Source organism: Aulonocara stuartgranti, assembly GCF_965226115.1.
Source record: "Aulonocara stuartgranti genome assembly, chromosome: 5".
In the NCBI taxonomy this organism is placed as follows: Eukaryota; Metazoa; Chordata; class Actinopteri; order Cichliformes; family Cichlidae; genus Aulonocara; species Aulonocara stuartgranti.
Genome location: NC_138943.1, coordinates 8,308,008 through 8,334,092, shown reverse-complemented (window position 1 = coordinate 8,334,092; position 26,085 = coordinate 8,308,008). Strand labels below are relative to the sequence as shown.

Sequence of the window (26,085 nt, the reverse complement as noted above, 5' to 3'; positions counted from 1 at the left end):
GGTTGTGTTTTTCTGGGCTTAAAGTAGCATTGTCCTCTGTCTGCAAAGAATCATTGCTGAAAAGGTTGGTAACATATAAAATCATTACTTATATCACAGCCCATCAGATATTGCGCTTTAGTTTTCTTTAATTGAATGCTCAGCAAAAAAAAAGAAAAGAAAAAAAAGGACTATCTGGAAAAGTGTCTAAAAATCTAAATATTAAATACATATCACTATTTGTTCATCTTCTCTTCTGCTATGATCCATTTAATAAAAGGCCTGACTGAGCTATAGTTATCTAATTTGACTGATGTCTGATGGAAAAGAGTGTATATGTCTCACTTCAATATTATATCCAAATTATGGTAAACCACTCTTTTTTGAGTTGAGGTTTGAGTGCATGTTAAATGACATAACCACCAGGGGCTGCTATTATGCCAGTTACAGAAAGCCCAAGCTCATATATCCAGTGATATTCAATACCTAATTTATTTAACAGCCAAGAGAGATGAGCTCATGTGTATAGTATCATAATATAAGGTTAAATCACTTTCATTTGAAAACTAATATGAATATTATCAGCATTTAATACTAAACATTAATTGCTAAATAAGTTCTCAATTAATTATTTGATGTATGAAAGCAACATCACTAAACCTACAGACAGCACTGCTCTGTATTTTTATAGCTTTGATGGCTTTGGTATTTTTGGCCACTGTTTCTCGATCTATGCTAAAACACTCTTATTATTTCTATTACTCACAAGGCATCTCTATACATGCAGTAATCTAATGCAGCTGTCTAAGTGTTTCGTGGTAATCTACAGATCAAATCTGTTTTTCTGTGTGCACATCCTCAGCCAATTTGGACTGCAGCCAGTCTCTTATATAAAAAAGGCTCTTGGAGTTCAAAGGTTACAGCTGCGACAACTGTCAGCCAGCCAGCAACACGACAAAAATATTTCACTCACATAAAGCATATGGCTTGTCTGTCTGCCCCGGCTGGCCTGTTTCACCATTTCGTTGCAAAATATTGCTTTAAACAAGAGTGACAAACTGACTCATTCCTTTGTCTTGCCACTTGTGGGCGTGTCAGACAGTCTCAATTTTAGATAATCAGATGTTAGCGAACAGTCTGTATGTCCTCAGAGTTCAATATTCGATGACACAGACGCTGATGAAAAGATGTGACACAAACATCAGATTCTGCTCCAACAATTAGATCATTTATTTGAATGGGGAGCATCTGTGTCATCTCCTCCTCCTTATTCTTCCACACATCATCATTTGTCTTTGAAAACTTTTAAGGCAGCTCATCCTCACTGAGATTAATCCAGCTTTTGTTATTAAGAAGAAAACAAAAGCTATTTAAAGCCAAATTATCTAGATCACTGAATGAGTGAATGGACAAAAGCCAAACCAGCTCGGAGTTGTCATAAGAAGAGGATTCCTCTAAATCAAGTAGTGAAGTTTTGGCCTTTACTGAACACCGTCAATAAAGTGAAATCTTGTGACCTCACAATTTACATTTTGATTAATTTCCCTAATGGATCCATGAAATGAGAGATGTCTGGGGGAAGGCGATTATGCTTGAGTGGCTAGTCTCTTTGACTGGGATTTTCACTAGTGACTGGAATTAACATGGCTTAAATTCTCTCCGCCCCATAGCTAATTGAAACAAGTAATTCTCCAGAGTTGTCTTGCGCAGAGGGATGGGGAGGACTCAGTTCCATAACATGTTATCCTCAGAGCAAGCACGTTCGACAAGACCCGGTCTACTGCAGCAGAAAGCAAAGCAGAAATGGGTCTCCTGGTGGAAATAACTTTTGTAGCCATTCTCCACAGCTAAATAATTCACTTATTATGCCAACTATGCTAAACAGAAATAGAACACCGGTTTGAGGAGCTGACAGATGGAAGGGAGTCAATGCTTTGTGGAGTAATAAAAAGATGTAAAACACTCTGTTCAATAATGTGCACAAGTTAGATCTGTGATTTTTTTTCTTTTCTTATTTTTTGCATGACTTACAAGGTCCCACTACAGCTCACAAGACTTTCACTCAGTCTAGGCATGTAGCTGGAATTTGCTCCAGCAGAGGTGTGGATGAATATTCAGAGGCTAAGCTGCCTCCAAGGCCCTGAGAGACATGACACACACACACACATACCACCACCACCACCACCACCAAGGACCCCCACTGCCTCAGCCTCCAAGTCTCTCTCTCTCTCTCTCTCTCTCTCAGGCACAATCCCTTCCACCTTCCCTTGATGTGGTGGAGTACGTCCAACACTCCACAGGTGTGACCCACTCAGACCTGTGAAAGCCTCCACCCCCCCCCCCCCCCCCCCCTGCCCTGTGATCAGGGAGGCAGAAAGAGCAGCTGCGCATATACTCGAGGCAAAGGCCAAATAATCACCGGGAGCCTCCTATTGGACATCTTGGAAAATTAATCAATCAGGACTGCAAGATGCACCGATGCCACCGTTGAACTGATCGATGAGGAAGTCCTTTGTCACTTCACAGCACACGTTAGACGTTTGAAGGTTAATAGCCAAAAAATGGGTGCATCAATCGCATTCAAGTCTCAAATAATAACATCCCATGCCTAGTTTAAAACTAATTTCTCGCATTTTTGCTGGATAATCTGGGACATATATTGGCATGCCCTTGGACATAATTTCATAAATGTGCTGCAGAGCGTGGCTGCTGTCAGTCAGGGAAACACGCACACGGACACACAACACACACCCAGTATCTAGATTGAGTTTTCTCACTCGGTGATTGGACTTGATATCTTCGTCATGGTCTACGCACAGCATCCCAAACCTTTGAGATTCAACATACTGCATAGGCTGCGCAACAGCACCTGTAACGTGCGAGCCGACCCAAAAGCGTCACATTTGAATCATTTATACCATCTCTGCTGCTGTCACCGTGAAAATTGCATTGATTGCAAGCGATCTCACAGTCACAGGAATTCATTATATCTGACAGAAAAATATCAGTCGGATAAAACAGAATTGTTGTGACTTGTTTAATTAGTCCAAAAGGATTTGGTACGCATGAAATGAGCCTTACAACTTCAATGCTGAGATATTTTATTAAAAACAAACAAACAAACAAGCAAACAAACAAAAATATCAACTAAATCAGATTTGACTGGCAGTAGGGGTAGACAGGGTGGTTTTCTGTGTTTCTTGTTGCTCACTATATAGACGAAGATAAACACAATCCTCGACACTGAGGTCTGGGTGTGCTGAGGGGTGAAGCAGCAGGCGGCCAAATGGACGTTAAAATTAAACAAATTGATGCACAGCCTGTATGTCACACTCCAGCCAAAGCGCTGGTAGCTTTATATGCTTTAATCAGACATTCACACCTTTTTCCCCCGTCGTTCACTGATGGTGCATTTCTTTCCTGATAAAGGCGGTGTGCTGCGATGCATTTAACATCATTCACATCCAGTGCAAGGGGCGCATGTAGTCTTCCCTCTGTCAATGAGAAAGTGCTCTCGCCTCGGGTGTGGGATATGCGCTTCTCCGCTCTTTTATCCCGTAAAATCAGATCCGCTTTTCGCAGGAGCTGTATTAGTGAGTAGCTCTACTGGACGTGTCTTTTATTTTCCCTTCGCACACAGCCTAAAGTTAGGACTTGAGACTTTCAGCGCCACTTTTCCGAGGACAGCGCTCGAAATGATTTGGGGAGATTGACGGAGCCTCCAAACGAGTGTACATTCCCGCTGGATACTATTCAGAAAGAATGTTTAGACGCTTTTTTTGAAGCTCGGGAAATCTTCTCTCTACAAATTGATGCGCCCAACAAGATGCGATTTTGCCGCGGATATGGGTCACTTCTTATGAAAGGCTTCTTCGTGGACAGGAGAAAGGGGTAAGAACAGCCGCCCGAGCCGCAAAATGGGCCATGTATGACAATCAAATGTTTGTTAACGTCGTGACTTAAAATTACTTGATACTAAGTAGTGTGAACGCAGAGCGCTGGCAACGAGGACCCATGATAGATATCTGGGGGTGCACACAAAACATTTGTCATGTACATTTCAGAGCTGTATAATACTTCAATTGATGATTCACACGGTTGTAGTTTAGAAAAGTAAATATATGTGCTGGCTGTAAAAAGGAGTGCAACGCCCTGGACTGTAAGTGCATTGATTGTTTTTACGCGTTAAGGCGCAGCGTTTTGTGTGGAGCCCTGTATCTCGCTGCGCTGCAGAGGCGCCTGAAGTCTCGCAAAAATATGATAAAAGAATGACTCAATATCGAAACTACTGGAGCTGCGGGGTTTTAATATAAATATAGTTGCAGCTTTGAAAGCGCAGATTAGACCGAAACCATGGATAAATCCTCTCTTCAATTCAAGCAAAACCCAGTTTAACTCTGAAAGGCAGCAACACAGCAGCATGCAAACAACCGCTTCATCGTTCCCAGCTCCCCCACATTTGTCTCATCCCCACCTCTCCCCCAGTGTCTCCCTCTCAGCCCTGAAACAAGTTGAGTCACGCAGGGGAGCACCCCGGCTGGGTGGTGTTTTGTGAGAGTGTGTCGGGGGTGGGGTAAACGGTGTGTGAACCATCGACTGTCAGTCACTGTGCTGTGCAGATGTGCAGCCTCCTGGCAGTGGAAGGGAGAGTGGAGACAGTAGTAGACCAGCTGATGTGAGACTGCTGCTGTACTATACCCCAGAGCAAACTTTAATAGATTATTTAGGCATGCATGGGCTGCACTTTAAGGCTTTCTTTCCTGGTTATTAGGGATGCATATTAAGCTTGATTTACCTGCACAGTTTTTGTCTGTTGTTGGCCTTTTAATAAAGGGCTTGGAGAGGCAGTGAAGGTTCATGCCAGGAGCAAATTTTTTTAATACTGCTTCCATTTTGTGCTGCCCCCTCGGGCCTTTTTGTTGAGCCAAAGATTAGCTCTGTGCTATCTTACTCTCTTAGCTTCAATTGATGGTGGGGGGCTGCTATGATTATGGCCAAATATGCCATTGTCTGCATTCCCTCTGAACTTACAGCCAAGTGGGGAAATATTCTTCATATCAGTGGGTAATTATCTAAAGAGAGTGACTCAGCAAAAGAGAGATTTTTTAATTTGTTCTCGTCCAGCCTCTGAGGTCCCATGAGATGGATTTTATGTCTTATGTTGGGGTTATTCTTGTTGGCATGTTCTTCACTACTGCAGTGACTGATAGCCTACCTGGATCTAGCAACAAAGCGTGCTTAAGAAATCTCCCCCACAGAGAGATTGGGACGAATACTCTGTGCGCTGATTGCAGCTGACAGAGAGGTGCAGGGCTTATTCAAACAGCCTCAGATTTACTTTTCCAAGCTTTGCCTGGCTTATCATGTCCTCTGAGTTAGTTTAGCAAGTGCAGACTCAGCGTAAGACCCCTGGTTTGCCTGCTGCTAAGTTCTCTTCAATACAGTGTGGACGAGAGCGTAAGCAGCCATAAGAACATACTGTAGCATTGCCTCATTCTCTGCTTAATAATACAGAATTCACCAGCATACGTAGATAAGCTTTCCCAGTAAATTCAAATGCTTCTCTGTCTTTTTGTTCCATTGACAAAGGGGTCAAATAATGAACACATCACATTCATGATGGAAACCATGAAGATCAAAGTGATTGAAATCATTTCAGCAAGTGGGGGCTTGATGCTCTTCTCCAGTCTCCAGTATCCACGGTGTTTACTGTAGCTGCTGCATAGAGAAAGGCTCCAATAAACAAACGTGTTTTCCAAAACAGACCCATGGTTAAATTCCCACTAGACCTCTGTTGTTCCCTTTTACAAAAGCTTGCCTGGAAATGGGGAAATGTGTGTGCAGTGTATAGAGCCCAGGTTTTAGCTTTATTCTCCTCCCGGCAGGCACCATCTGCTCACCAGGGAGGTTTTCCAAACAATTCCATAGTAAAGATTGGAGGGATATGGGAAACTTGGCTACAGTACAAACACAGCATTTTATATGTGAAATAAATAGTAGGTCGTTTAATGTGAAATGAAACAGATGACTAAATATACGGATCTGTGTGTGAACTAAAACAGCCAAGTTAAAAATCCCTGCACTGATTTATGCCCTCGTGTTGCATTCACATTATGTAAGCATGCTTTCATAGATACTCAGAATATTGAATATTTTCTCTCAGTGCATTAAGAAACACTACGGCCATTCTCATAGTTGAGAATTTGTCAGCTTTTCACTTAAACTTCCTGCAATTAGTGGACTCAATTTTATCTCTCAAAGGACAGTTTTTTTTTACATGCATTTATAGTGTGCTAAAATGTTTCATTTTGTACACACTATTAATTAATGGATTAATTTCATATCATATTTAAGGTATGATGAGCAAGCTATTTTAATGGACTTCTGACAGCAGTGATGGAGATTCCCCACACTTAGGGCTGATGGATGGAAATGAAATGTTTATCCTCATAACAGGCTATCATATATATATATGAACAGACACTGTTTTCCCTTTAGGTGGTACCATTTCAATTGTCTGTTAGATTGTAAATTCTGAATAAAGCCACAGGTGGAAATTAGACCGTTTTAATGTCCATAATGCATCTTTTGAAGTAATTTTTGAGGAAACGCTGGCTTCCATTAACTCGTGTGTATTTCATGCATAACATGGCTTTGGTACTTATTACATTCCTGACACATAATTTATTCTACAATAGCGTGGAAAAGTGATTTGACTCCAGATTATTAACAATGGAGAGAAACAACACGAGAAAGATGCAGAAGAGTGATGTTGTGTATTTCCTGAGTCATCATACACACAGATTCTTCCTAGGGCAGCGTTGTGTGAAATGGAGTGTGAAATGAGTGCACTTAACATCCCTGCAGTGGATTATGCACATTATCTTACACTAGGGTTCAAGAGCATCTTGCCTCCTGCCTGCGAATCTGTCATCGAGTTACATTCACCTTTCCTCAAGCCCATTTAATGTTTCCTACATGCTGGAGTCCTTTTGTTCGATCAATTTTTTTTACTTTATCTCATATTGCACATTAATCTAGATATGATCATGCCAGTCATAAATAAATAAATAAATGATAGATGGACGAAATAAGACTTGATACTGATAACAAAAGCACCCATCCACCGAAGTTAAACTAAAAATAAACAGTTTTTGGACCCATTTTATTATTTGCTGTGTGCATAAGTAGCCAAAATTAGGATTTTTTTTTTTTACATTTGAAACCCTTTTTCCAGTGTTGGTTGGAAAACCATGTGAGATTTTGTGTCTGCCAAAAAAACAGGAGTAGCTCCTTCGTGCAAGAGTGTTCAACAGTCATACAGGGAACACTGGACCTACATCACAGAAGAGGAAAGGTGTCACTTCTTCACTTTCACTTTTAGTTCCTCCATAAGTGGCCTCGACAGACCAAAAGGCAGTGGTGGAAAAATAGTGCATTTGGAGTAAAGGAGAGCTAAGATCACAGGTACAATCACATGTTCGAGAAGTTGTTGGAGAGCTTGTTGTATCCTTGCACCTGCAGGTCTATATTTTCTGGAAATGACTGTAGCATTGTAACTCTTCTTCTGTGGCTGTCATCAAAAGCCATTCTTTGAAACAAAGCCTGTAGAGAAACAGTGTGTAAAGCAAAAGCTGTAGCTGGAGCAGATGAAGTAGGTGGACATATAATAGAAATACAGACTGTTTCCCCCCTCTAAACCTTCATTTAATGTTACAGAGAAATACCAAATATTTGAAGCCAGATTTTTAGGGACCCAAAATACAATCAACACCACTACCTGACAATATTTTACAAATAAGGAAATTATCATACGGTAAGTAGTAGCATTGTTGCTGAAATTAAAGATACACCTATTTTTGACATGGCCAAATCATAGTTCTTCAGATCTTAAGCCTTTCACCCCCTTTGTGTGCATTTTCTTGTTTCAGAATGTGTTCAGATTTTAATTGAGTTTAAAAAAAAAAAAAATAAATAAATTTTTTTAACTTACTTTTAGTTTTAACTTAAACAAGAATGGAAAATGAAGTCACTGGCTTTATTATTATTAGGTCAGCAGTTTAGGAAATAAATAGGTCAGCAGTGAGTTGTTCAACAATCACACCTTACCAAGTAAATCCACAAAACAAAGACAGAAGTGTCCCAGTATTTCCCTTAGTCTTAGCTCCATCCCACCCGTAGCTGCCTTTAGCTCCCATTGGCGTCCCTCCACGATTATCCAAACGACCTCCCGTCCTCATTTGCCTCCTGCTGTTCCTCACATGTGCAGTTCCAATATAATGCATATGAACAGACTGCACCTGAATGCATTCTTTTCTTGACATGAAATTACCGCTGCTGCAAAAGAGAGCTGCTGACTTTTGTGTCAAGCTTCTTTTTTCCTTCAAGGAGTGACAATGACAACGACACCAGATATGAGAGCCTTGGCTGAGAATGAGTGCTGTGACAGTGCTGATGTTACGAGTTTCTACCTCCTATTTTCCCCAACCATCATCTGTGATTTCTTTTCCTGCTATTCATGGATGGTTGTGTAATGTTTGCTGATATCAGTGCTTCTCCTGTACTGCACCCGCATAATAAAATAATAGAAAAAGAAGCTTTGGTAACATACAAACTATTCAGAAAGGATACTTCATTGCTCTTCTTCACCTCATTGAATGCTCTTTACGTGGTAGATAGATACATAGACGCATAGAGATATGTATCGATACATAGATAGATAGGCGCTCTTATTTCAGTTGAGCTAGAATGGCCTGAGTAAAATTTGCCAACATAGCTCGTTTAGTTTTCTTTCCACCTCTGAATGTGGGTGAGGCAATAGAGGCTAGAGTCCACTATGATCATTCTGCACTAACCTGCATACTCTGCATGTAGACAATATCCTAACCCATTTGTTTTCTCGAACCCTCTTCTCAGATGATCAGCTTTCAGGTTGTTCATGGTGCATTTTTCTCTCTGTTATGTTTGAAGTTGTGAATCCATCATTTATTATTTAGAATGTGTGTGTTTTTTGTTTGGTTTGTTTTTTTAAGCTTTAAAAGCGTTAAATTCTTACATCATCCATCCATCCATCCATCTTTTAAAAAGGTATCCACTTCAGGGTCATGGGAAGGCCAATGTGGATTACGCTCTGGACAGGTCGCTAGTCCGTCACAGGGCTAACACAGAATAACAGACGTGCATTCACGCCTCTAGGCAATTTAGAATTACCAGTTAACCAAACAAGCCTCATGGGACTGTGGGAAAAACTGGGGTACCTGGAGCAAACCCTTGTTTTTGGAGTGTGGGACGAAACTGGAAGAACTGAAGGAAACCCACACATCACAGGGAGGACATACAAACGCCATGCAGAAATGCCCCAAGCCAAGCAGAAGGCGTAAATGCCCCCTGAGTTGCCCCTTAAATCTGCAGTAAATTATTTTTGTCTATAATGGGGCAGCTTAAGCTGTTAACACATCGCCTTACAAAAGGTGAATGTTTTGGCAGTAGTTGCTTATTTACCCATCTAACACACAAGAACACATAAACCATAAACTCAAGTCTTCTTTGTACAGACACTGATGTGGGAGCGTGTATGCTCTAAACAGAAACAGGCCTCTCTCCAGAAATTTGCTGCTCGCTGTTGAGACCGGCATAGCTTACAAAGAGGCTGCATGGCTCCTACCCACAGAAATAGAGCTCAAGTCACAAACCACATTACCTCAAATCCCAATCTCTGGTATTTGTAGATAACAAATTGGTTTGCAACCAAGCAAATGAGGGACACATGCTGCTGCCTAGCCAGCCTAAAGGAAGCAAATGTTTATGATTTGATGAAAATGCTAAGAATCACTGCCTACTCATACACCTGATTCACAGTCATACATCTCATGTGCTGCTTTATTTATACTGCTAATTGCACAACTGAATTTATGCCATTTACAGTATTGTGCAAAAGTCTCAAACCATTTCTACTTTCTTTATATTTTGCTATCTTTTAATTTTTTAAATTTTTTTAAAAGAAATACTTCTCCAGAATTCCTGAAGGATAGTCAATGCTCTTCTTTGGATATTAGTTTTGTTTGTTTTCTTTTCTGTCATAAAAGATACCAGACTACGGACTTGAGGTATGGGCTTTAAAGAGTCCAGTGAATGACTTAAACTGCCACTGTGTATTGTTCTACCAAGATATGCTTTTACCTCCCTGGCAGTATATTTGGGATCATTGCCATGTGGAAAAGACGATGCCAATCAGACACTTTCTAGATGGTGTTATTGGATCGAAATCTGACAGCACCTTTTTGCATTAATAATTCCATCAATTTTGATGATCGTTTTCCTCACTACGACTGTCTGAAATGCAGTTCCAAACCATTATAGGCATCGACTGTGTTTTACTGGTTGTGCATTAAACTCTTCTTGCATCCTCTGTGTACACTGATGATCATTTGATCTAGAAATTTGATTGCATTACTCCAGAACATAGTTTTTTGTGTAACTGGGCATACCGCAGGAAGGAAAATTTCTCCCAATTTTCCTTCCTTAATGATGACTTCTTGACAGCTGCAATTCTACTGAAACAATGTCGGATGAGGCTTTGGTGAACAGTAGGTGGACTGCTGGGAATCTTTGTAGAGCCACTTATGTAAGTGACCACAGTTGTTGCCCTCATTTAAACTTGTGTTGGTGCATTATATGTTAATTACCTTGTGGTTGTGTCCCAGTGTTTTTTAATAACCAGACAATAGAAATAGAATATTGCACATGAGGAATCAGTGGTAAAGCACAGGCCAATCAAACAGTTGTGGGCTGTGTTGACCCAACGTTTAGTTTCATATTTAGGGAGGGTTACACTTGAGGTATGGGCAATAAAGAGAGTTTCAGAAGAGTTTGCAGTTACAGTGTAGGGATGATGTAAATTTCCCACTGAAGCATAAATCCCCAGTCTGAAAGAACATATCCACTTTCAAATTTTGCTCATCAGCATTTTAGCACTTTATCTTTTGTCCACTCGCTCAGTTTTCCAAAATTTGGTTCATAAACACTGATTCATCCATTGAGCTAGGTGTCTTTTCACTGCTTGAATGATTCATAGATCACTGTTAAGCAGCTTATCAAAAAGAAAAAAAAGGAACATTCCTTTGAAAATTTTCTGGATTGAAAATGAAGGAAAAAGCAGCCAAATAATGAAAAACTAAGATTTTTGGACTTTACAAAATGACTGTTTAATTTTCTGTTATTTTTTTTCAGTAAATAACATTACAGATTTTTAATTTGCAAAGTTTGACATCTTCTATGACAGAAATCATTGTTTGTCCTCTAGAACAACAGAGACGAACTTTTTGATTTGCGGTATAATCTCATTTTGTACCGACCTTCCAAAACTGTTTCTACTTACTGCAGAAATCCAGATGAATAAATGTAATAATGTTTTACTTTAGATAAGGTTTGGTCAGGCACAAAAAACACTTAGATTCAATAAAAAGGTCACAGCTTTAGCTGAAAGTCATGTAACTGACTTACTTGAACCTATGACTAGAAAAAACTAATTAAACATGCTGTCAGTTAATGTGTCTCTGATAAATTTGGCAGATTAGTAATTGTTTCATCATTTTCATTAATTGTTTCTTCAAGTTTGAACTTATATCTGTCATCAGAATCACGATTAAAACATAAAAAGTGAGGATTTACACTGCAGTAATGCTGTCTTTATAGGGGCAGGCTTTGCATGTTATCCCTGTCTCTGCATGGGTTCACTCTGGGTACCCCGGTTTATTTCCACAGTCCAAAGAACCTTTTCGGTTAATTGGTGATTCTAAAGTGTCAGTAGGTGTCAATGGTTATCTGTCTCTCTGTGAGAGATTGCAGACTGCTCCAGGGTGTAAACAGATATGAGAGCAAAATGATAAATGTTTCATTTCAAGTAAATGCATTTGTATTAAAATGTGAGCCTAAACATTTTTCAAACCCCAAAGTTTTGATTGTTATGCAACTTAACACTGAAAGATGTAAGACACATCTCTCTTGATCAGATTGACAGCTTGTTAGCAAATGAGAGTCCATCCATGGAGAAGACACGAGAGCAAAGACAGAAAATCAATTCATAGGCATGTTTTCACAGCACTTCCTTCAACATAATAAACAAGAATGTTGGGTTTGAACTGGTGCATGTAGATTGCTTTTATTTAACAGTCTTTAATAGGCAATGGGTTGTAATGGGTCTATTTTATAAATATTCTTTTAAGTATGTTTAAAGCATTTTAAACTTTGATAAAAGTTAATTTTATTAATAACTGCATATTGAGTTTCTGTCTTCTCCATGCACTCTCCCTCTCATGTATTACCTCAGTTGCAATCTTACCAACCTGTTAAGATTAGCCAAGAGAATTGTGTCTTACAGTTTTTCAGTATAGGTCCCACCCACAAGATTTACTTTGCTACAACATTTTGCTTGCCTTCTTTAATTGTTAGTGTATTTCACAGCAAACTGCACAAAAAATAAATTGCATGCAAAACCATATGGTTTAAATGCTCCTTTTGTACGTCTAAAATGCCTCTTTTGTTCTAGCTATTGGAGTGTCGACCAAATAAGATCCATTTTAGTGATAATAACACCCCACTAGGATTTATGCTGAAGGAACCCAGTGTACACACAGATGTTAGGATGCTCATGGTACAATAAAATGTCTCTCAAAGTGATTTACTCTTTATCATGGGAACAAATCTGAATGGTATATTAAACTTTAGAATGCTCAGACTAACCATTCAACACACTTAAGGTGACATGCTTGCTGAGTGGTTTTCAGCTGAGGTGGGAACTCCAGCCTATAATGAAGTCTTGCAGATGAACTACTTTTAGCCACCCTCTTTGCTTCTCTGCAGTGAGGGGGGAAAAAAACTGGAAATAATGTCAGTAGATGCAGATTTTCAAGTTTTATGTTGTTTCTTCTATGGCCTTTTCTGCACCAGCTGTCTACAAAGCCATCACTTATCAGCACAGGTGTTGATAAAGTGGCTTCAATTATTGGTTCAGACATCTGCATTACAAATGGATGCCTGGGCCGTTACCCGGGGATAACTCCGGTTCACACAGTCACACTCTGCCAGTTGAGAGGAAGGTGTTTGATTCAAAAATATGGCTCTACTCAGAAATAGATTGCTCGGCTTGCTATGATGAGATTAGTGTGTTGCAGGTTTTGGTGTTTTGACAGAACATGAAGGGATCGCTATAGCTCATGTATGGCTGACGTGCCCTAGCATTAGTGTCTATGGGCACTAAGGCGAAGGCTGAATCGTCTGATGTCCTGTGGTTATTCATTTAACTTTGCAACGGCTGATTAAACTACCTCTGCCTTCCTTTTATCAAAGCATGACATGATGACAGCTTGACAATGAAGCCTTTTTTATTTTAAATCTGCATTGCACCATTTACTGCTATCAGTGGCACAGACATATTAAAGTGAAACTTGCTGTCATTGATGCAGTTACACATGCAGGAACACAAAGGAGAACTGGCAATTTTTGCGATAAATTTACACTGTTGCAAGTCAGATCCTGCTATTGAGCTTTCAAATTAGCGTTGTAGATGAATGTGCATGTGCTATTTACAAATTGCACACACATACTTAATTTATGGAACATTTAACTAAAAAAGGGGGGCATGCAATAAGAAATGTAGAAGTTAAGGTACAAGTAAAGAGGGATCTGTGCAAGGTGTGGTTTGTGTTATTCCCGATATATCTGAGCAAATGGGAAAATAGCTTGATCAGACTTATCAGCATTCACACATGTGAATATTCACTGAAGCGCTGTGCTATTGCTTTAATCCTCAACACGTGGGCTATCATTAACAGGAGCTTCCTAAAATAAAATCAAAACCCTATATCTCTTCTGACCAACTGCTGTGCACACACACATAAAAGGCAAAAAAAATGATTTAAGTTCTCTGAATATCTGTCTCAACCACATCCACCTACACTTTGCACACAGAGCACAAAAGCATATGTACATCACGTTGAAAGGCATGCACACAGATGCTCACTGACACATGGAGAAAATGCTACAGAGATACTTATGACCACATGCTACAGATATGAGAGATTAGATAGATCTACAAACATGCAAATCACAACTGCACGTAAGACTAAGGGGGTGGATGCAAAGAGAGTGTGTCCATGAGCTGTATGAGAGCTCTTCTGAGATCCCTCTAGCCCACCGTGGGTGTTTTGTCTTTCCCGCGAGGGATGCTCGTTGTTTTGCGGAGGCAGGTTCAGCTCTAGGATTAATGAAAAGCTCCATCTTAGTCATGAAAAGAGCATTTTCACAATCTATTTAACATCATGCATACCAAAGGCTCACATTAGGCGCTGTTGACTTATGCTAGCCTACAGCAGTGTTTTCTGATGCATTCATTGCCACTGCTGTGATCTTCTGTGGGTAGGCTGCCCCCCCTCCAGCCGTGCCCATTGAGTCTCTTGCATTTCTCATGTTCACTGTCAGAAAAGTCATTCTTCAGCGCTGAGATGAAATATGGTGCACAACTGGAAGTCTGAGGGAGTTATTGAAGAAATGAGAGTAATAAAGCTTGCCAGGACTTCAGCGTTCTTTTTGGATAATGTCTTTTTTTTCATCTGGCGATGGATGATTGTCCACAGAAAGAGAGGATTCACTGGCACACAGCATGGTATTAGCCAATTTAGCCAAACCTTCAGGTCAAACAGCACTCTGTGAACTTGCTGAGAGTGGGGCTAGGTCAAAGGATTGCAATGCAGGATGTTTCTATCTCAGTGGCCGGGCTGACCTAACCGAGACTAAAGTGGTGTAATAGGCTGCAGTGGAAAAGCTCACAGAAGTGTATTCCATGAGTGCTGGATGTTTTTTCAGCGGTTGCTCCTAGTGAATTATTTAGTGAACATGCTTGTAATTACACAGTGAATACAGCGAGGCCGATTGGGTTGTGGTGTGCCTAGATCATTGCAGGGATCACAGGACAATGTGATGAACTCAAAAGCATTCCAGGAACTGCTGCATACTGCTGCTCTCCTCTTCCCCACCGCCCTCTCCCCTTTAGCACTGTCAGCAATTTTCTCCTGTGAATGGCTGGCGTCAGGGCAGCCTTCTTAGAGCTTTTAAAAGGTTGTTAAAGGTCCTTGTGAGACATGGCCTCTATCCTTCCATTGCCACCCACACCCTCCACTGCCCACAAAGCCCTCAAAGCAATCACAGCTTCTCAGGATGTCAGTTAGCATTAGGGTATCACCCCCACCCCACCCCTTACGCCTGCGATCAGGGCTCAGCCGGGCAGGGTAACTGGGCCACTGCGAAGGCACTCACTTGTAGCAGCCAAGGGAGAGACCGGTCATCTCTGCCACAGTAACCTTTAAGAGCTTTTCAAGGATCGGGATGTGATGGCGTGGGCGATGAATGATGGTGAAAGTAATGCTCTGATTCATCTGTCGGTGTAAACACAGAATGACTAGCACAGCAGAACAAGATGCAGCTATGGACTCAAATAAGACACAAATGTCATCCAATTCAGTTTTTTAAGGGTAAGACAACTGGAGGGCCCATTATGTGGCCCTGCTCTCCAGACCTGTCCAGGTTGGTTCGTCTGTCAAAGTAAAATGGCAGGACTGCAAATTCTGCTTGACAGCGCATACTCCCCTTAGGGAGACTAAGTGGCATCAACCTGTCCTAGTCACACACTGTTGCTGACAAGGTGATGATGAACACCTTTCATTAAAAAGAGGAAGCTGGGGTTTTACTGTGAGAGAGCATGTTCCGGTCTTAATGTCAAAGAGAATGGCTGGAAGAGGGAGCCTTGGGGCCCAAACTCTATACTGTTTTATATGCCAAGAACTCCTGTATGTCGCCATGATGTACATTAAAAAACCCATAGGATCTGCAATTAGAGGCACACAAAAAGGTGGCTGCTTGGATTAAAGCACTCCCACGAAAATAGTTTGGATCTTGTCACAACTGCAGGTAACGTATGATATTTGGATTTATTGCAAAAAGACTAATCGTTCCAAATTAGAGTCCACAGATTGTGGAGCTTTGGTGCAATTAAAAACACAGATTTCTAGGGGGCAAAACATTGCAATATTGATAGATTGATTGTCTGGTATGGGGGAAATATCCCACCCCACACTCCTTTGCATGCAGATAGCACAACTAGTAAAAGTGGAGGTGGCTGCTGTCTCAGCCTGTAGCAACATTTACAAGGATTTACTGTGAAATTTGAAGATAAGTGGCAGATAGTAGTCTGTCTGCATACATATAGCTTTAGTTTTAACTTGTTTTTAACAAGTCGTGTCAACCTAGCAAGCATAAAAATTACACGAGATGGATGGGACCGCTTTACATGTAACTTCTCTCCTTGTTAAAGGTTATTAAACAGATGATGAGATAGGAGTCAGTAAAAATGAGTAGTTATTGTTAAATCTAGAATAAGGTTATAGCTCAACTCAGTTGTGTAAAGTGCGAATGGATTTGATTTGGCTGCCTGACTGCTGTCCACTAATGAAGCTTTGGCTGCTGCATGTCTAAGCACTAATTGGGTACATTGAAAAAAGCCCCATTAGAACCCATACTAACTGTGTCTTGAGATAGCAGACTTATTTTTGTAATAATAGTGAGTGCTGGGTTCAAGATGGTTGAATTTTTAGTTTGGCAAATCCCATGCGCATTGGAGCTGGCAGGCTACACTGAAGATGCCAATACAGAAGCCGCTTTGGTAAAGCAGTTAAAAGCTGCACAGCTTTAGATATAGGATGCTGTTTTCTGGGGTTGCTGATGCTGCCCTGTTTATACACAATTTTCATTTTACAGTATATTGCTTTCAATTGCATTTTAATCAAATGCAGGGAAAGCGAGCCTAGTGTAAACACACAGAAACGTCAACTGTGATTGCTTGACCCCAAGAGCTTTGGTATTAGGTGAAGAATTTTAAAACATCAGCTGTTGAAATAATTTAACATTGTATAAATCATTAACCATCTGTGGCAGTGGCTGCAAAATATTTTGGCAACTTTAAGCCCAGTACTTAGAAAACATGGCTTGATAAGCAATACTGACTCATCTGTAATTGCTTTATAGGGACAGGAGCTCATATCTGGCAAAAGAAATATTGCAGAGACTATTTTCCCCTGGTCACTGCGATAGCTTTTTGCTGATTATGATACATTTCCCCCCCTTAAATGTATGTATATATATATATATATAGTTTACTTCCATGGGCACCAGAATTAATCAGTGTGGTCTCATTTACTTTTGAGGGGGCACTGGCTTGCAGCCTCCAAACACACATGTGTTTTTAAATGGAAATTTGATGTGCTGTAGCTTCAAAATGCAAAGCAGAACCCTTTTTGTCAATATATATGTATATAGAACACTGCAGCTTAAATATCGACTGTCTTTGCCATCACTATGTCACAGTGCTGATCATTTTTGACAGATGTTTGTTATCTCTTAGGGAGGTAAAGAGTCATACTGCCTGGTGTAAAAGCAAATCCCTGCCAGGATGTCATCACATCGGGTGTCCAAACTATAAATATATATATGATATACAAAGCTAATAATTATTATAACAGTAAAATACAACAACTGCAACATCTGCTAATAATACCATCATAAAACAATTATATTGAGCTGCAAGGTCAAAAAGATTAAAACTTATTTCCATTTCCCACATTTTGATTGTTCAGCTGAACAAAGAGGGAAGATGTGGAGCATTGGATCCATTAGAGTCCACTAGCTGAATGTAAATTATGACATTAGAAGCAATAAAATAGCTTGGATCTCCCAGTAAACACTAGTGTCAGAAGTACCCTGGCTGCCAGCATATGGCTTCAAACGAGACACAGCTCCCACACCTACAATCCATCCACAAATCATTACTGGCCTAATGAGCAACATCAAACCCTGACATTACAACATGTTACTACTACCTCCATGACAACTAGGATGGCAGAAAAAAGAGCAATCCGTCCTTGGCTTTTCCTTTTCCTTTCCTTTATACAGGTTTCATACCCTGAAACTATATCAACAATCTTAGCACTCCAGAGGCTGGAATTTGTACAGTTTCTGCTTTGTCTCTGCTGGTTCATCTAAGTGCAGGATGATGATAATGCGTGTTATTTTACAGTAGAGGATTGTATCTACCCTCGCTATCTCAGTGGCCACACAGTGTTCAATTACATTGATTTTTTTCCCCCCTTCTTCCTTTGTTGTCCAGCTGGATAGTTTATAGGCTTTGAAGGTGCACCATGGAAAAGAAGGCAAGAAACACGGGGGCGTACCTGATATCACTTTATTACCAGAGAATCTGAAAACAGCACAAAAGAAGATGAAAAGAATTTAAAATGACCACATTAACATATTACCCTTGTCTAGTAAGAGCTTTGAAATCCCAAATGATAATTTTTTAACCTAAAATATAAAGGTAGAAGGACACCTGTAATTACATAACCCTGAAAAAAATGCATAGATGTCAAACAAGACATCCTTGTTTCCTTTTTCCCGTGTCCACAGTAGTCATTGTTGAGATGCAAATTTCAGTGTTGCCCAAAATAATGTTCCTCTTTTTTTGTGATAAGAAACTTTGCATTTATTGTAAGATTATGTTAAGGATAAAAAAGGTGAGATTGTCACAAATGTAAAATGGATACATGTATTGTGAAGTTTACATTCACCTGTCACAATTAGTGTTTACTGTGCAATTACACCATTGGACTGATGGCAGTGTCATCACCATGGATCATGCCTGGCATGAAAAATGCAAAAATAAAGCGATTACAAGTGTAACATGAGTAAAGTTGTGTACACAGTGCCGTGCTTGTTAGGATAATTAGTATTAGAGAAAGCATAGGTTGAGCTCTTACTGGCATTCACAGAGCTATTTTGAGACATGTTAGGCATTGTCTTAATGGAAAGTCTGAGAAATGTATGCCTAAGTAGTGTTCTCCTATGACATGTAAACTGCATTATTGTGATACATTATATGCACAGAGTGAGACTTGCATAATCAGCTTAACTGCAGTGTTGCTCTAGTTGAAATATTAGTAAGATACGTTATTATTTTAATGCATGCAGAACGTGAAAGGTTTTATGATGGGACTCCAGGTTTGATTGATGATCTATCAGTTTTATTCAGAATTAAACAACAGCTCAACTCACTGTAAATATACTGAAATTTTGTATTGACATTTTCTGTGGAGAGAAAAATCCTAATGACGCAGGTGATCCTGTGATGTTCAGTCTTGTTGCCAACAATGATTTTTTTTTTTTTTACTCATCCAGGAAAATGTTGCAAAACTTGGCACAAATATTCAAACATTTTTTTGAACTGCAAGTTCAGTATTTTCACTTGAAATTGAATTGAATGACCATCAGCGGTTTTAATCAGTTACATAGATATGGCCAGCGGGCACCCTCTCCCACGAAGCTTGGTATTCAGTTATCGTCCACTGTAATCAGTGATAAACAGAAATCAGCTCAGCTTATAAGTCTAGAAAAACCTTTAGCTGTTCTGTGATGAAGTGCATGTAGTAAATGACACAATTCAGCTTGGAAACACGTTGCTTGCTTACTAAAGATTGTCCATTCATTTTCTTCTGCTTACCCCAGCTGTCATAGGGCCAAAGATGAGGTACACCCTGGAGTGGTTGACCGCCTTCTGCAGGAGAGACACGCTCACATTCATTCCTATGGCCAATTAAGAATTCCCAATTAATCTAGCATGGTTAGGCTTCAAAAGAGCAACAACCTGGAATACCCAGGCAGAAGCCATAAACAAACAGGGCAAACATGCAAACCCCACCCAAAGAGGCCTGCTGGTGGATTCAAATCCAGGACCAGCTTACAGTGCAGCGCTAAACTGCTGCATCACTTTCTCTGAAGGTTGTAGGTTTTTCTTTGTGTTTTTTTTTTTTTTTACAGTATTTTATACTGAACCAAACAGCCTAAAATCAACCAATAAGCAGTAAGCAATTTCATAAGCAAAATGTGATTCAAATCATTCAAGTCCAAAAGATATTTCTTAATCTCCTGGCTCATGTGTGACCAATGTCAGCGCCACTCCTGCCAGTGGAGACACTCCACTCATTACGGAGGAACTTCTCCCCAGTGGAAAGTGTTATAATTTTCCACTGATCCTGCAAATAAGTGGAAAGAGCCCTCCTACATGTGATAAGTATTGGACTGATAACAGCTGATAATGGCCATTTATGAAGTGAGCTGATAACATTCAAAACAGGTCACTAATGACATCAGCCTCCCCTGTATTTTGTATCTTTGAATTTTGAACATGGTTAACATTTTTGCAGAGAAACATCAATGTGAGGATATTTCAAATGTATCCAAGTAAAGCTTTAGACTTGCTACCCAGGCTCTGGGCAATTAGGCATCTCTTTTCTAATTTTATTCAATAGTATGTGAGATAAATATAATATACAGGCAACCTTATGTTATATAAAAGTTCTTTAATAGTAGTGCTACAGTTCTGAAACATTAGACGCTGACCTTTCTTTTACCAAAGGTGTATGTGCTCTGCCACCTTTCTCAAAGCTTTTCTCAAAGGAGCCCTGGACAGCCGTGTTCAGACACAGAAGGTTATTGTCTATATGGCTTTATGAAGTCAGGGCAGTCATTCAAAAGAAAATTTTAAAGACCATTCAGATGCCTGTTGTCACTGGATTGTGTATTGATATTGACAAGTCACTCAAATATGCTTATGTTTTGTTATTTTAATGTTCAAAATGATATTTAAATTTTGTTCTAATTTGTAATCCTTTTGCACAGCATAGTTTAAAAATCCCCATTAAGCTTATATTTATGCTAATAAATCCAATTCATTTATACTTTAAATACTTTAACATACTTAATTTCATTGTTGTTTATCTCACAGTTATGCATCAAATCAAGTTTATTACTGTGTTGATTTATATGTGATTGAAATACATAATCCTTCACATTAGTCCCAATATTTTTGTATTGTTGTCTTTTTATCTTTAGCATAATGTTATTGCACGCATATGAACAGGAACATTGATAATTTGCAGTTGCTCCTACTTTGTGCTGAAAGGCCATTTCAAGTTCTATTTTTTTCAGAACACATTACACCTGTTCATGAATATATGCATATCTCATCAGCCACACTTTGCAAGAGGCAGTTTTCATGCTCACAAGCATTGTTGTGTTGCATGTGAATGCAGGGCTCGAGTTGATGTGCTTGTATAGTTTAATACTTACACTCATTGCTGCAAATTGAATGTAGTTAGTAAGTCGCGCTAACTTTTCAAAATGAAATTCATTTCCAGGCACAGTCATTTTCTTGTTTAGTTATTACTTCAGATGCAGACAAAATAGGACCATCTTCCAAATGTATTTCTGAACATATCTTTGTTAGACGTAATGGGTTATGAATGTGAAATGAAAATAATCACAAATTGGTTTCCAAGGTTGTGTCAGTTAATTAGCACCTGCTTAAGTGGTCAGTGGAGATGTCCACGTCGTACTGTGGGATGAGGCTGTGAACAGCATCAAAAGAGCGCCCATTACCCAAAAATGTTCTGAGTAATAGTGGAAATTATTGAAAGTGTTTCACAGGGGCACTCTAAAGGCTGCATAATGCAAAACAAAACAATGCCACAAATTAGCAATATTACACAATACATAAAGTAAAAAAACCCACAACAATAACAGTAATAAAATGGAGAATTAATATGAGCTGATTTAGTTTAGTACATAACAAGAGCACAAATGAAATCTTAAGGAGCATCACTGCCATGTTCTCTTTTTTTTCTTTTTAAGAAGTGGTCTTTGTGCAGGAAATGACTACTTATATTTGCTGCTGGTAGAAAAAGAAATCTCATTAGCAGTCAAGCTTCATGCTCTGCAAAATTGTCATTGACATCCTTCTCTCCTGCCCCCTGAAGACTTGTTACAGTGTTCAGGGCAACTTGTGAAGGCATGGCAGTGTAAACTGATGTTTGAACTGTGACATGAATGCAGACAGAGAGGCGGTATTATTTTCTAGAAGAGACATCTTTCTCCTCGAACAATGGCCCCCTTCTTTTTCATTCAGATACTCTTATTTGATATTGCATTGTCGCGCTGTCTTCAAAAGTGTCACATAGCAATTACACACTTGTAAAGACCTATAGGCTGTGCAGTTCAGACATTTGCACATTATGCTCACTTGTTGGCTGATATGCAGGGAAGGTCTGGTGTTTGTTCTTTCTTTGATCTGTTTGTCTCACGTCCAAAAAGATGCACTGGAATTTGTTAGGCTGGCCTCCTACTCTTCTCTTTGTCAGCATAGTCTCTGCTACAGCAGTATTATTTGACTTCAGGTTTATTAGCAGGGTTCAGTTGTGAATAGCTGCTTACAGCACAACAGATGATTCACCAATTTTTCATTACTCATTCTGACAAATGCTGAAACTAGTATTACTGTCTGACACAAATTCCTGCCACAATGTTTTCATATTCTTTCTCAAACAATGCAAGGCAGTGATTACATTTAAGGTCACTGCTATCTCACATTGTATTGGGGGTATTTGGCAAGGATTTCTTTTTTATCTCCTCTCAAGCAATACCATTTATCTTATCCAATCATCTCCCCTTACAGATCAAATAATGTTATATACTTACTTTAGTCAGATCTATGCGCTCCTACTTCTTTTCATACAGGACTTTTTGCTGCTATACCCAACATTCACAGTCTCAATTTTTACTAAGCTTGAATTGAGCTTGGGTCTATAGGCGACTTTCTGTGACATTTCAATAAACAATTTCTTAGTCTTTATTGACAAACCCTGTCAAAGACTGCCAAAGCTGTTCCGCTGTAACAAAAACATCAGCTATGACTTAGACACAGTTGCCAGGTACAATTTTGCTGCACTTATGGTAAGCTGAAGCTGGTGAACAGAAGGCTTTCCAGCCTACATTCTGCCTGCCTGTGCATTTCGTGGTGAATGGCTACTCTCACTTGCAGCTCCGGAAGGAGTGCCCGTACTGTCAACATCTGCTGCAGGTCTCAAAGGACCTGCAGGCTGTTGCACTATAGAGAATGTATGCTTCTAATTCATACAAGCATTTGGATAATGGGAACTCTGTTCCTGAAAAACAGAAGAATAAAATTCATACTCACATCATCAAAGAAAGTCAGAGAAGATGGGTCATAGTGAAAGGTGTCTTTTCAGGTTAGTGAACGGGTGTCCAATCTCATGCTGAAAGCATAAATATAGTAAGTATGCATAAAAAAGCTTGTCTGTATGCATGATAAAAAGATGATTAAAATTAGCCTTCAAGCCTACAAACAAAAACAGACACATTTTCACAGTAGCCATTACATATGAGAGGGTCTGTGATTTCAAAATTAGAGGTTTGCAAATTGATGAGCACTGGTCAGTGGACATTCAGAAAAGAAGGATGGCTGCATCAATGGGATCGTGGTGATGAATTCTAGTCTGACAGAGCAAGTGTAAAATTGATTCGAATTAGACACAGAGAACAATTACATGTTTTGTGTGGACACTATCAGTGTGCACGAAACAAGACTCATTTTCTCATTAATTTAGCTATAATCCTGTGTTGCATACCCAAAGGCACAATACAGTACCTTACTGCAGGGTCTCACGGTACAAAGCGCCTTGAGGTGTCCGTTGCTGTGATTTGGCACAATATAAATAAACCTGAATTAAACTGAAAAGAAGAATGTGTAAACAAAAGGCAGACATTTCATTATGGTTCTGGACACGTGTCAGCATTGTCCAGTCATTTCACTCAAAGTAAAAAAAAAAAGTTGACTCCTAACTAATTATTCTTATTAACGTAAAAATAAAGTTTGCTTCTGAAAAATTGCGCAGCTGTATGAATCTTTGCTATTAGGGGAGAAGAAAAATCTTAACAATAAGCATTAAAGATAAGATATAAGATAAGATCATGAAGAAAAGGCTGCTGAAAAATCACAATGGCATGCAAGAGTGTAAGAAAAATAACACATGCCATGTATACAACATCAGTAAAGATAAGGCAACGTTAAATAAAAAAAGGAAGTAGCAAACTAAGACAAAAAATGGTGCTTTAGTTTTACTCCTACTTGCAGAGTTTAATCCCTATATAAAAAAAACAAAACAAAACAACACAAAAACCTGCCTCTTTGCCCTTTTGTAAATGTTATTGATTTCTGTTTGGGGGAAAGAGCGCCCTCTACAGCAACCCACATTTAATACCCATTCACGGCTATTTAAAACCGTGCAGTCAAGCCAAAAGAAGCCAGGTGCACATTTTAATTAAAAACACATTTTTCCAATTACAGCTGAAACCGTGAACCTAAAATAAAAAGCGAAGCAAATGTAGTGAGTTCAAGCAAGCTAATTATGGTAAATTAAATGGAAAGTTACAAAAGATAGAATCAAAGCTTAAGGCTACCTAACTTTATATGTTTGCTTAACGCCAGGCTGCAGCACTTGGGAGGTTGATGGCTTCATTTTCATTTTAGCATTCAGGTCTGGGCTGCTTCCTAAAATTTTTGTCTTAAGTTGCATTCATTGGGAACTCTGGGTACTTTAAATCTGGATCTAAGAAAGCAGAGAAGGAAATAAGGAAAAAAGATGAATGTTTTCTCTTAAGGTACCTGGTGAGTCTTTCCAATAAAATAATCGGTGAGTCATTGTCTTTTTTGTTTGTTGGATTTACTGATGGCAGCCTAGTGTAGCGCTGTGTATAAAGTGGGCTGTTGTTAGTGCTGTGCAGCCTGTATTGCTTAATTGTGCAGTTCCATTGTTGGGCTGGATTTGTTAACAGTCATGTGTACAGAGGCTGACAGAAGGCTACATGCTGACAGTGCTGTGTACCCACAAAGCTCCAGGATGGAGCTCATTAAGGTGGATGAATGAGTGGTCAGATCACCTCTTCAGTGCATCATTTTCATGTTATTTCATCTTTGCTTTGCTTTTAAGATGCTCTAAATTGGGTTTACTGTATTGAAAATGACCCGAACAATGCTGGACATGGATGAAAAGAGCATGGCTAAATTATGGCTGGTTTTACATTGAGGATTTAGGCTGTTGTTTAAGCATTTATAATGACTGAAGCTGTTATTTTACTATTTATGGAAAGATTGTTTTGCATTTACGTGATCAGGAAATTGGGCAGCTTTTCATCCGAAAGTCCAAAATAAGTTGGAATTTAGTAAAAACAAACATTCCCCCCCCCCACACACACTTATGTCTAAAAACTGTATTGATAATATTTTTAATTTGAACATTTAACATGATTAATTTCTTGCATTTTCTCAAAACTTTAAACACAAAACCAGTTTCAACAGTGCTTAATTGGTACTAAGGGGTCCAAAGTGTGCCAAGAAAATATCTCAGACACCAATTCACGATCGCCAGCCTGAACTATTGATACAAGGCATCATCCATGCTTTTATGTTTATGCCAAATTTTGACTCTGCTACCTAAATGTTTGTGAGGAAATCAAGACTCATCAGACCAGGTAGCGTTTTGGCAATCTTCCATCATTCAGTGTTGGTCAGTCTGTCCAAATATTAGCCTCTGTTTGTTGTTTTGAACTGCCAGGAGTGGCACCTACTGGGGTCTTCCTCTACTGTACCCCATCTGCTTCAACAGTTTCTTCAACGTGTTTTGTGTTCAGTGGTTATTTGAGTTACTGTTTCCTCTCCGTCAGCTTGAAGCAGACTGGGCATTCTACTCTGATACCTCTGGCATCAACAAGGAATTTCTGTCCAGAGAGCTGCCTCTCACTGGAAATGTTCACTTTTTCACAGCATTCTCCGTAAACACTGGAGATGGTTATGCATTTCCTAAAACACTCAAAACAACCTGTCTGGCACCAACAATCATGCCAACTTCAAAGTCACATAAATCACCTTTCTCATGCTTGGTTTGAGCATTAGCAAGTCATCTTGACCACACCTGGGTGCCTAAATGCTTTGCTGCCATGTATTTAACAGAATAGATATTTGAATGAGCAGTTGAACAGGCATACCAGTGACCGATGAGTACGTTTCTTTTTCTTATGAGTAAATCATAGTGTGAGAAACATCATACTAAACAGTTCTTCTATTACTTTACAAATGTGGTCTGTTGCAGCGGG

At 39.5% G+C, this 26,085-nt stretch overlaps 1 protein-coding gene across 4 annotated transcripts in view; it reads left to right on the top strand.

Annotated features, from left to right (window-relative positions):
• The first annotated feature begins 3,449 nt into the window (after positions 1–3,449).
• Positions 3,450–26,085, top strand: part of grm4 (glutamate receptor, metabotropic 4) — a 206,904-nt gene continuing 184,268 nt past the window's right edge. For all 4 annotated transcript variants that reach the window (XR_014276816.1, XR_014276817.1, XM_082533805.1 and 1 more), the window contains exon 1: positions 3,450–3,870. The gene's annotated coding sequence lies outside the window, so the exon portion shown is untranslated. The remainder of the gene's footprint in view (positions 3,871–26,085) is intronic.